General features: G+C 38.5%; 1 pseudogene; it reads right to left on the bottom strand.

Annotated features, from left to right (window-relative positions):
• Nucleotides 1-261: 261 nt before the first annotated feature.
• On the bottom strand, nt 262-9,714 carry LOC149134059 (uncharacterized; annotated as a pseudogene).
• Between the last annotated feature and the right edge of the window lie 1,991 nt (nt 9,715-11,705).

Raw genomic sequence — 11,705 nt, 5'->3', positions numbered from 1 at the left:
TGTTGCTATTATTATTATTATCATTACTATTATTATTATTATTATTCAGGTCACTGACCTGGAATCGAACTCGGAATCTTGGGGTTAGTAGACCGCGCTCTTAACCACTACGCCATATGCCCTTGGGCAATTATGGAGTGAATTTTAGGGCTTATAAATCTAATATTCTCCTATCCTTCCTTAATACCGGTTCCCATATGCTGTTCATATCTGCACTCGGTCTGCTTAGGAGGTTGTGTCCTAGCATATGTACTGCTTCTTTTAGTTTTCGTTTTTTCCAGTGGTGTTCTCTGTCTATTATTTTAATTTCATCCCACAGGGGGTGGTCTCCATTTTTCAATACACGATCAGCTATACCCGATTTATCAATATCTCCCCGTGTCACAGCTTTGCGATATTCCTCTACCATTATTTTGAGGGGGCGACATGTTTCGTCTTTGTATAACCTACCACAGCTGCATGGGATGGAGTGCACGCAGTTCTTAGTCATATTCTTTTCTATTGGTTGTTTTACTCAAAGGAGATATTAGCAAATTGTTGTATTACTTTTGAATACTGTCCTGATGTCATATAGGCCGCATATCTTTTCTATCTTTTCGGAGAGGCCTTTCACATAGGGTAGACAGACTGTGGACAGTTTATCGGTTTCATCCTCTCTTTTCTTCATAATTGGAGTGGAGAGTATGCTTTTGGAGTAGTTGTTACTTAATAGATTTTTACTGAGCTTGTTCATTTCTTCGTGGTGGGTATCACGATCGCTACTTATATTCTTTGCTCGATGTTTTAGGCACTGAGCAATCCATTTCTTTACACTGTATGGATGGTGGGAGTTGAAGTTGAGGTATCACCCAGTGAAGGTCGGCTTGCGGTATACAGATGTCCTGAATCCATACTTGGTGTGTGTTATTAATACATCCAGGAATGCTAGCTGATTGTCTTTTTTTCTTTTTTTCCATTGTGAACTGTATGGATGGCTTTATTGAGTTGACATGATCTAACAGCATTTTGGACATCTTCCTGGTGCGGCCAGAGTATGACGATGTCATCAACATATCGCAGCCATAGGGTTGGGTTTAGTGGTGTTGATCCTAAAACCAAATTCTCAAAGTATTCCATGTATATATTGGCTATTATCGGTGATAATGGCGAACCCATAACTAAACCCTCTTCGTGTCGATATATCAGTGTCCATACTGAAGTAGGTAGTTTCTACAATGAAGGACAACATTTCCATCAAGTTTCTTATTGGTATACTAGTGCGTTCTTTTAGATGGGTGTCAGTCATTAATTTTTCTTGAATCACAGATAGTGCTTCACCAGTTGGGACTTTGGTGAAGAAACATTGTCATCTGTTGGTATTGATACATCGATTAGAAAGCATATTTTTTCTTGGTGATCTCTGACAACCATATCCGGTCTATTGGCCTTGATTTCTCTATGTATGTGTATGGTTGCTTTCTCATTTTCTGTGACCTTTTTCTGTTGTTACTCCATAGTGTTGGCATAGTTTCCAGTGTATACAGGTGTCAAACCCGTTGTGTCTCTGAATATATTCTTTCTTAGCCAGGACTGGGCATCCAGAGACAATATGATTTATTGTTTCTTCTCCATCTCCACATATTCTGCAGTTACTTGTTATGTTTCTTTTCATTATGTGTTTTTGGTGATTTCTGGTGGGAAGGTTTTGATCTTATACTGCAATTAAAAATCCTTCAGTCGCTGCTTTGACACACACACACACACACACACACACACACACACACACACACACACACACACACACACACACACACACACACACACACACACACACACACACACACACACACACACACACACGACAGGCCTTTTTCAGTTTCCGTCTACAAAATCTACTCACAAGGCTTTGGTCAGGCTGAGGCTATAACAGAAGACACTTGCCCAAAGTGTCATGCTGTGGGACTGAATCCGGAATAATGTGTTCGGAAGCAAGAGTCTTACCACACTGCCACGTGCGCCTGTATGTAGTTGAGATTATTTCAAGGCACATACCAAAACTCAATATTTCGAAATATCACCTGAATTAACTGACATTAACCTCCCAAAGAACTTAATTTTATAGCATATTTTCCCCAGTTTTGGTTGCCAGGTGTTGCGCGCACACACACACACACACACACACACACACACACACACGTGATTATTTCACATAGGCATAGCGATACTACTGGTATTAGAACTCAGCATAGGTATGCTTCAGAATAAAGTGTTTGGCGAGTATAGACTATAATAGAAAATTAAATAAATGACAACAGAACAGGAATTACGAAAAAATTTCATTAGCTTACAGCCGTTTCTGTTACAAGAGGCGTTGCATTCTTGTGTGTGTGTGTGTGTGTGTGTGTGTGTGTGTGTGTGTGCGTGTGCATGTGTGTGTGTGTGTGTGTGAGAGTGTGTCTATCTATCTATCTATCTATCTATCTATCTATCTATCTATCTATCTATCTATCTATCTATCTATCTTAATGAACGAATTAGAAGGCGGAGAGCTGGCAGAATTGTTAGCTTCGCCAGATAAAATGCTCAGCAGCATTTCGTCCGTCTTCATGTTCTGAGTTCAAATTCCGCCGAGGTCGACTTTGCCTTTCATCCTTTCGGGGTTGATAAAATAATAAGCAGTTGGACTTACCGCTTCCCCGAAATCATTGGCCTTGTGCAATAATTTGAAACCAATATAATGTACGCATTGATCCACTTTCTACAAGATGGTGAAAATGATGGTAAAAATGATGTTCAAATGCATAACCACAACTATCATATTTTAATTACATTTCGAAGTTTTGCTCTTTTCGGTCACTTAAGATTATGCAACCTTTTTTTTTTTGTTCTTAATACGAATTTCAGACTTGCATGAGGTATAACATGTTCCTCTTTAAATGCGATGATAATTTTTTCTTTTTAATTCGTAAACCGAAAATAGTAATAACCAATTACTCAGAAGTTTGATTGCTTGAATAGCATTTCATTATACGTTGGCTTATTGATGGTGGAAGAAGGGTAACCAGTGTTACCCTATTTTAGTCCTTGGAAAGGTTTTCTTTTTCTTGTTTCAGCCATTAAACTGCGGTCATGCTGGGGCACCACCTTCAACAATTTTAGTCGAACGAATCGACTCTACTACTTATATTTTGTAAAGTCTGGTACATATTCTATCGGTCTGTTTTGCCAAACCGCTTTGTTACGGGGACGTAGGCAGACCACTACCGGTTGTCAAGCAGTGGTGGGGGACAAACACATGCACACAGACACACACACTGACGACGGCTTCTTTCAGTTTCTGTCTACGAAATACACTCACAAGTCTTTGGTCAGCCTGAGGCTATAGTAGAAAACACTTGCCCAGAGTACCATGCAATAGGATTGAACCCGGAACCCTGTGGTTGGGAAGGAAACTTCTTACCATACAGCTTTAACATGCAGTTTAGTTGCCGGAACTGACGATAGGGAAACCTTATAATTTCCTAAACACAAGCACCTAGTTGTATCTTCTAGATTTCTGAAATAGCAGCTGAGGTATACCACTGCAACGTAGTAAACCCAACAACGAACATCAATGAAAAGTCACAGGGACGTATTTGATATCCGATGGCTGGGCTTCCTCTGTTAGTTTAGGCCACCACATAATTTTGAGCCATTCATTAACTTTTGCTTATCTAATGATGCGAAAATGCATACACAAACTGTCAAAAGGCGATGGATGCGCCAAGAAGAAACTCAGATGACAAATGTGGATGGAAGTTGCTTTATGAACATATCTGTATGAGCATATGTGGTAAAATAGGTCCAGAGACCGCGAAAATGGTTTATGTATGTTCTTTACATCGTTTTCAAGTTATATAAATATAATGAAATTATGGGATTTCACTGTCGTTATTTCGGTTTATATTACGATTTACTTGTACTTTTTTACAGCACTGAACTCCACATTAACCAGGTTTGAGTTCAGCACTGCAAGATGACTTAAGATTTGTCATAATTCTGTGCATCCACAATTTATAGCTTCCCTTGGTATCTGTTTATGGTCGAAAATACTGGATCGCTGAAAATCTCCGAGTTAAACGCTATGGTTTGTATTAACTATTTTGATACCAACCCACTCAAGACCACCTTCACCTAGTTCTTTGCAAAAAGCTTCTTATAACCTTCCGTCAAAATTTCGTGTTGAGTTTCTGTTATGTCTCAAGCTACCTATCAAGCTATCTAGCACCTTCGGATGATCTCTACTCAACCGCTACATAACTGCTACTCAACAGCTACTCGACTGTTACTCAACACTCCTACCATGACCAGACTACCTCTATTTATATGTCTTGGGAGATCCTAATTCTTCGCCTGGTGTCGTCGACACAACAGTTTCAAACACAAGATTAGTAATAACAAAGTTATTTTACTAATTTCTTCTCTATTTTTAAAATTAAACGAAACAATGCCAGTGTATTTCAGCAGAAATATGGAAACGAAACGGTCAAACATGCCAAGGTATCTTTTCATCCCACGATAGGTCATTGCTGTGAACGTGAATCTTTGTTTTTGTTTTATTTGTTTTATTTTAAATTTTCTTATTGTCGATGCGGGATATGGTTAGTTACACCTTCATTTAGCACTTTAACGACTCAATCAGCATTCGCTGCCACCCATATTTCTGGCACCTGGAGGAATGAATCCTAACAATGCTTTGAACAAGGACGTAACGAAAAGCCATTAACAGCTTACTTTGGAACTCATATCTATCGAACTGAAGACTTAAGTTTCTTTTTTAAACTTTTACTTCTCAGCTATTATGACACTTCATTGGTTGACTAATGTGACGAAAGACAAGTGTCAGCTGATTATCTCACTTGTCAGAGTATATCCACCCGAATTAGGGGGGGGGAGATGCTGTGGTAATAGGAGCCAACATGTCTTTACTAACGTAAGCTAATAAAAAAAAAGTGTATACATTCATTAGCAGTGTTTTTGCTTAGCTATAAATAAGATCACTCGTTTCTGTCCACGGTTTATCCACACCAGCACTAAACTGACAACTATTCCAGGCAGCTGTTAAATATCTCCACAGCTGTCGTAGCAGCAGATACAAGGAGAGAAGGCATCAGAGAACACTGTTGGAGCATAATTCCTCCTCATGTTTGGATCATTTCAACACTTCACCAAAACACGATCAAGTTCAACCATGACACACACGCACACACACACACACACACACACACACACACACACACACACACACACACACACACACACACACACACACACACACACACACATTATATACATATTATAATATACATATGTATCTATTGTATATTATATATATCTTATATATAAAAAATGCATATATATATCACCATTTTTATTATACTCACACTCATATTATATACATATTATATACAAATAGGCGCAGGAGTGGCTGTGTGGTAAGTAGCTTGCCTACCAACCACATAGTTCCGGGTTCAGTCCCACTGTGTGGCATCTTGGGCAAGTGTCTTCTACTATAGCCTCGGGCCGACCAAAGCCTTGTGAGTGGATTTGGTAGACGGAAACTGAAAGAAGCCCGTCGTATATATGTATATATACATATGTGTGTGTATGTGTTTGTGTGTCTGTGTTTGTCCCTCTAGCATTGCTTGAAGACCGATGCTGGTGTGTTTATGTCCCCGTCACTTAGCGGTTCGGCAAAAGAGACCGATAGAATAAGTACTAGGCTTAAAAAGAATAAGTCCCGGGGTCGATTTGCTCGACTAAAGGCGGTGCTCCAGCATGGCCACATGACTAAAACAAGTAAAGAGTTAAGAGTAGATGTATATAATATATATGCATATTATGTATACCTTATATATAAAAAATACATATATATATATATATATATATATATATATATATATATATATATATATATATATATATATATACATATATATATTATATATATCATTGCTTTTATCATACACATAAACACACGCGCACACACACACGCGCACACACACACGCGCACGCACACACGCGCACACACACGCGCACGCACACACACGCGCACGCACACACACACGCGCACACACACATGCGCGCACACACACGCGCACACACACACGCGCGCACACACACGCGCACACACACACGCGCACACACACACGCGCACACACACACGCGCACACACACACGCGCACACACACACGCGCACACACACACGCACGGGCACACATACACACACCCATTCATACACGCACAAATATATTCTCAGAATCACTTCCAAACATTCTCATCTTCACTACCCCTCCTCACACACGCATGCGTGCGCGCAGTCCACAACGCTTATTTGCATAAATCAGTACACACACACACACACACACACACGATATGCCAGAAGAAGAGTGTTTTAAGTTGTTGCCAGAAATTTGCCGGCCTTAAGTTGCCATTTTAGTTTGAAAGTCTTTTAAGTTAATCTCGGAAGGAAAATAGTAACCAAGGAGAGATTTTAAGAGGACAATAGTTATGAGGTGAGAGGATTTGGGAAAGAGTTTGATACAAGATCTCGGTGATGAAATACAGCAAGGTAGATAGATGAATAAATTGGGTGCGCTAGGGTGGTCACAGGAGCGTAGCCAGTTATAGCAACTGCAAAAGAAAAGATGGAAAAATAACATATCTGTTAGCTGATGGCTGTCGGGTGTTGGTGAATGAATCATTGTTAACAGGATAAATTCTTTCAGATGTGGTTTGAGACGTGTATGCATGCGGGCATGTATGCATGTATGTATGTATGTATGTATGTATGCATGTATGTATGTATGTATGTATGTATGTATGTATGTATGTTTTTCAATGAGTTTTATCTAAGTTCTTGAGAGAATTTAAACCAGCCGCTAACAAAGCAACAGAACTTTTTAAGTTAAGAAAGTTCCTGGTGTTTGTAACTTTGTGGTTGAGTCGGAGTGTTGGTTGAACTGTCGATGCATACATCCAAGTGTGTGCACCTATTCACATAAGAATCTCACATGAATAATTTTTGGAATGTCTTACAAATTTTCACTGTGCCACTAATAGATTAGATCTGGAGAATTCGCGTCAGTTTCTTTTGCTCTTTTTCCGTGAAACCGAGTATTTCTAGCTTTTTGTGCAAACTTATTGATATAAAACTTAATGCATCTATGATGGTAGGTACAAATGAGAATTCATAGTCAGAGTACAAGGGAATACATGTATGCATGTATGTATGTATGTATGTATGTATGTATGTATGTATGTATGTATGTATGTATGTATGTGTGTATGTATGTATGTATGTGTGTATGTATGTATGTTCTTCTCCAACTTTTTAAGTAAGAGTAAATTTTGACTGGCCACCTACTTGACAGCAAGGTTTTGAAGGAAAGTATGTTCTTTTAACCATCACCTTTTAAATCTTAAGAAGGTCTTTAGATTTTTATAGTCCTAGATATCGCGATCATTTGTAGCATAAAAATTAAAGATTTGCATTCTCTCCCCAAGTTCCCAACTTCAGCCATACTCTGCTCCTGACAGGTTGGTATGTATCCTGTTGCTCTAATAATATGCATGCAACTGAAAGAATATCTTTGGTACTGGATTTGCGAACTCCTAATAATAATCCATAGATATCCTCTTTCTCTTGTATTTTCTAACCACATTGGAGCCCAGAGGACAACTGATTTCCACAAAAGAACATATTTTTTCCTTCAACAATATCTGGTCAGTTGTGTTTTAACTTGGTGGTTATTTTAATTTTTAAGATTCACTAATATTCTTTTGACCCATTGGTCTCAATATGGTCAACTTCATTTGTAGGTATTTTTGTTTGTATGTATGTATGTATGTATGTATGTATGTATGTATGTATGTACTGACATCGCTCCTTTACTCACGTGAGACATGGACCCTTTACAAACGTCAGAGATGTCTGACACATATTCTGAATGTTGGCTGGACCTTAAAAACTCCAGACACACAGGTCTTGAGGAAAGCTGATATCGTGAGTATTGAGGCGATGGTGAAAAGCATCGGTTACGTTGGACTTATTAGAATGAAGGATAGCAGGATCCCTAAACAGATGCTATATGAGGAACTTGTTAGTGGAAAGAGACCCTGGCAGAAACCAAGGCTGCGATTTAAGGACTGTGTCAGGTCCTCATTAAAGGCCTGTGGTATGCAGGAGACTAACTGGGTGACACAGATGGAGGAAGCAGGTTAAGGAGGGAGTCAACACCTTTGAAAAAGCACGTATTCTTCATGAAGAATTTAAGCGTGCTGCTCGAAAGTGCACTGCTAGCGTAGTGAATGGGGAAAACTTGGCTTGCAATGTTTCCAGTTGTGTATGCTTGTCAAGAGCAGGGCTCTTTAGCCACCAACGGAACCGCAAATGCAAAATATAAGTTAGTCTTAGAGTGCACAATGCTCCTAAAAGTCAGCAATGGTCTTCCTCGGTCATGAGTGGACGGTCATCATGTATGTATGTATGTATGTATGTATGTATGTATGTATGTATGTATGTATGTATGTATGTGCGTGTGTATGTGTATGTGTGTGTGAGTGAGTGTGTGTGCGTATGTGTGTGTAAGTGTGTGTAGGTGTGTGTGTGTAATATCGATACGCTTTGGTATCTTCACCTCACTCACACAAATTTTTTTGCGGATTAGTATTTAAAATTTTTCTCGTACCGTGCTGTGATGTGTCATACTGCGCTTCACATCACACGTACTTTACATACGTCCCCAAGGTCCCGTTTGCAGGTGACGATAAGATCAATCATGTGACCATTCTTAGATCTTAGGTGAATCTATATAATCATGTGCTTGAGCTTTGATGAAAGAAAGTGCCGCAAATGACTAAGTTTAGTTCTGACCATAGTTAAAGTAACTGTAAACCAGTATTTCCCAAACTTTTCACGTCAAATTGCAATATCGACCACCTATCGGCCAAAAAATGCTCCATCACCCACCTGTGTAAAAAAACCCTGACACAATCCTCTCTAACACTAAATCCCCTAGTAAAACCCCCCTTGTATTATTTGACACACAAACTATATCGTAGACTCGTTGCCCGGTTAGTGCCGTTTGGACTAAATATGCGGTTTTGCCATAAGTGTGAATAAAATTCTAATGTTAACTCTATATTATGCAGACAGATTAACTTTGGTAAACTTGCGCTTTCTTTTATACTGATTTTTATTTTTCCCAAATGAACCATTGATCAGAACTACTGATGCAAAAATAATTAATGATTGTATTATAAAGGAAAAGAATATAACCTTTTAATGAGAACCATGTGTCTGGTGCGATGCAGCTAGTGCAGATACATTCGGTTTCAAACTTGTCAACTTTAGCCGCAAGTCTTCTTGTTGTGTTACATCCAGTCCAATTCTTTTATGGGAAAGTAAAGTTCCAACATGGCTAAAACCAGATTCAACAAGGTATGAGATAGGAAGGCAAGTAAAAGTAATTTCAGATGTTTCCACAGATTGGGGTAGGAATTCAATATACTTTGATGCTACCACAAATCTTCTTTGCCATTGCGGTAATATCGCATTGTGGCGTCTTTGCTATTTTGTAATTCTATCAATTCCTCATGAGCATCGTTCTCTCAATCAACTGCATCGACCCCAAACGGATTGCTATACCAATTTGGAATATTCAGTACAATAACATCTTGAAATCGCTCCACCATGTTATCAATGATTGTAAATATTTGCAATATGTAGTTAAATCCTCATCAACCAATTCATCTTTCAAAGAATCAAGTTGTAGAAATTGATGGAATTGACATTTTGAAATGTTAGTCTTATACAACACCAATTTCAAAATGAAGGTAGTGATAAATGATTTACAATCAACGAGAATTTTTCTGTTTCCTTGCAATAACTTATTCAAATCATTTAGTTTCGTGGCTATATCACAAAGAAAAAAGATATCGCATCTTGCAACCATCAATGAAGCGGATATTGGAATTATATGAAACAGTTCAACAAAGCGTAAAACAGTTTCTTTTGACAGCCACTGTACTTCGGTATGGTATGAGTTTAGTATAGTCTTCATCATTTCTCAGACAGAGTTGACGGAAAATTCGATAAGACAAGGGACTGGATTTCAATTTGTTCAGTCTTGATAACTAACTGTAGCGCATCATTCAATCTACTGTTCATATTTTTTGCCACTAAATGCTGCCGGTATGCCAAGCAATGAACAGTTAGTATCTGGTGGAAAATTTCATGCTTTAAGAGTGATGAAAAACCTCTGTATCTTCCTATCATCGAAGGGGCTCCATCAGACGCACAGGCAAGAATATTACGGAGTGGGATACTACGTTCAAAAAGGAAAGACTTGAGAATGTGAAAAATTGTTACACCTCTTGAATCAAGCGGCAATTTCTCTGTGAACAGTATTTCCTTACAAGGAAATGCGGGACACATGCCATCATCAAACATTGATTGTCCACAACAGTTAACTCATCCACTTATATAGAAAATTCAGAATGCTGGAGAATATTAATGAGCTGATGTTTGACATCGTTGGCCATTTCATCGATGCGTCGAGAAATTGTGTTATTACTAAGTGGGATCTTCTTCATAATGTCATCGGGTTTTTCGTCTATAACGGTTGACAAAACCTCTTCGATAACCGGGCGCAGTAATGTTTCTCCAATTGTATGTGATTTCCCAGACTTAGGAATAAGTAATGCAATGTTGTACAATGCAATCAACCCATCATTCTCCTGTTTATTAGTTTTCTGGAGTAGCATGTTGAATGTTTGTGTTTGCTTTTTGAAAGAGGCGCTCAATTGCAAAAAAGTTATAGAGGTTTAAAGTTTGATCATTTTCACCCAGTCAAGAAACATGATTTCAAAGCTGTCATTTTGTGCGTGACTGCACATTTTGTCAACATCCTGAAAATAGTACTTGTGTTTTGATATGAAACCGTAGAATTATGCACGGCATATAACCCCTCATAACCTTTTTTGTTTTTCGGAGTTTTCAGAAAATTTTTACGAAATTGTATTCTACATGCGGAAATTCATAGGATTATGCGAAAAAAAGAGAAAAAAATTGTGGTGGAGCATAATTTAAGGCCTAGGCCTACTTCGCTGCTATTTCTAGCACATATGACAATCATCTCAATGACTGTGCAACAAAAATATTCGATCGATAAACAAGTCCGCTTTTTTTTTTAATACGAAAGGACTTCTCATGCGAGTAGTCAAATCGATAAATGTGCATCCGTATTCTTGGCTTGCCTAGATATAGATCAATCCAGACTTGATTTCTGAAAATTCTTTGTCACCTACAAAATGTTCACATCATCCCCCACCAAAACCTCAAATCACCCACCGTTTTCTAGAAATTTGCCCAATCGCCCATCTGTAAGTTGAAGTCGCTCACCGGTGGGCGATATCGCCCACTTTGGGAAGCTATGCTTTAAACTATTAAAGTAAAAACTATTAAAGTAAACTATTAAAGTAAACACCTTCCACGCTGCAATTGTATTAAAGTAAAATTATTCAAGTAAAACCCATGATACAGAAGTCCTTGTAAAGGCAGGATGTTTAAGCATCCAGTCACTCTTCATATCTACTCAGATGTGTTGGACAGACCATGTTATGTGTATAAAAGATTACTGGAACCTATCTTTCTATCTTTCTATCTATCTGTCTATCTGTCTATC

Source organism: Octopus bimaculoides, chromosome 9, assembly GCF_046866305.1.
Source record: "Octopus bimaculoides isolate indiv1 chromosome 9, ASM4686630v1, whole genome shotgun sequence".
NCBI lineage: Eukaryota > Metazoa > Mollusca > Cephalopoda > Octopoda > Octopodidae > Octopus > Octopus bimaculoides.
Note: the sequence above shows the minus strand (reverse complement) of the source record. Positions and strands in the feature narration are given on the sequence as shown.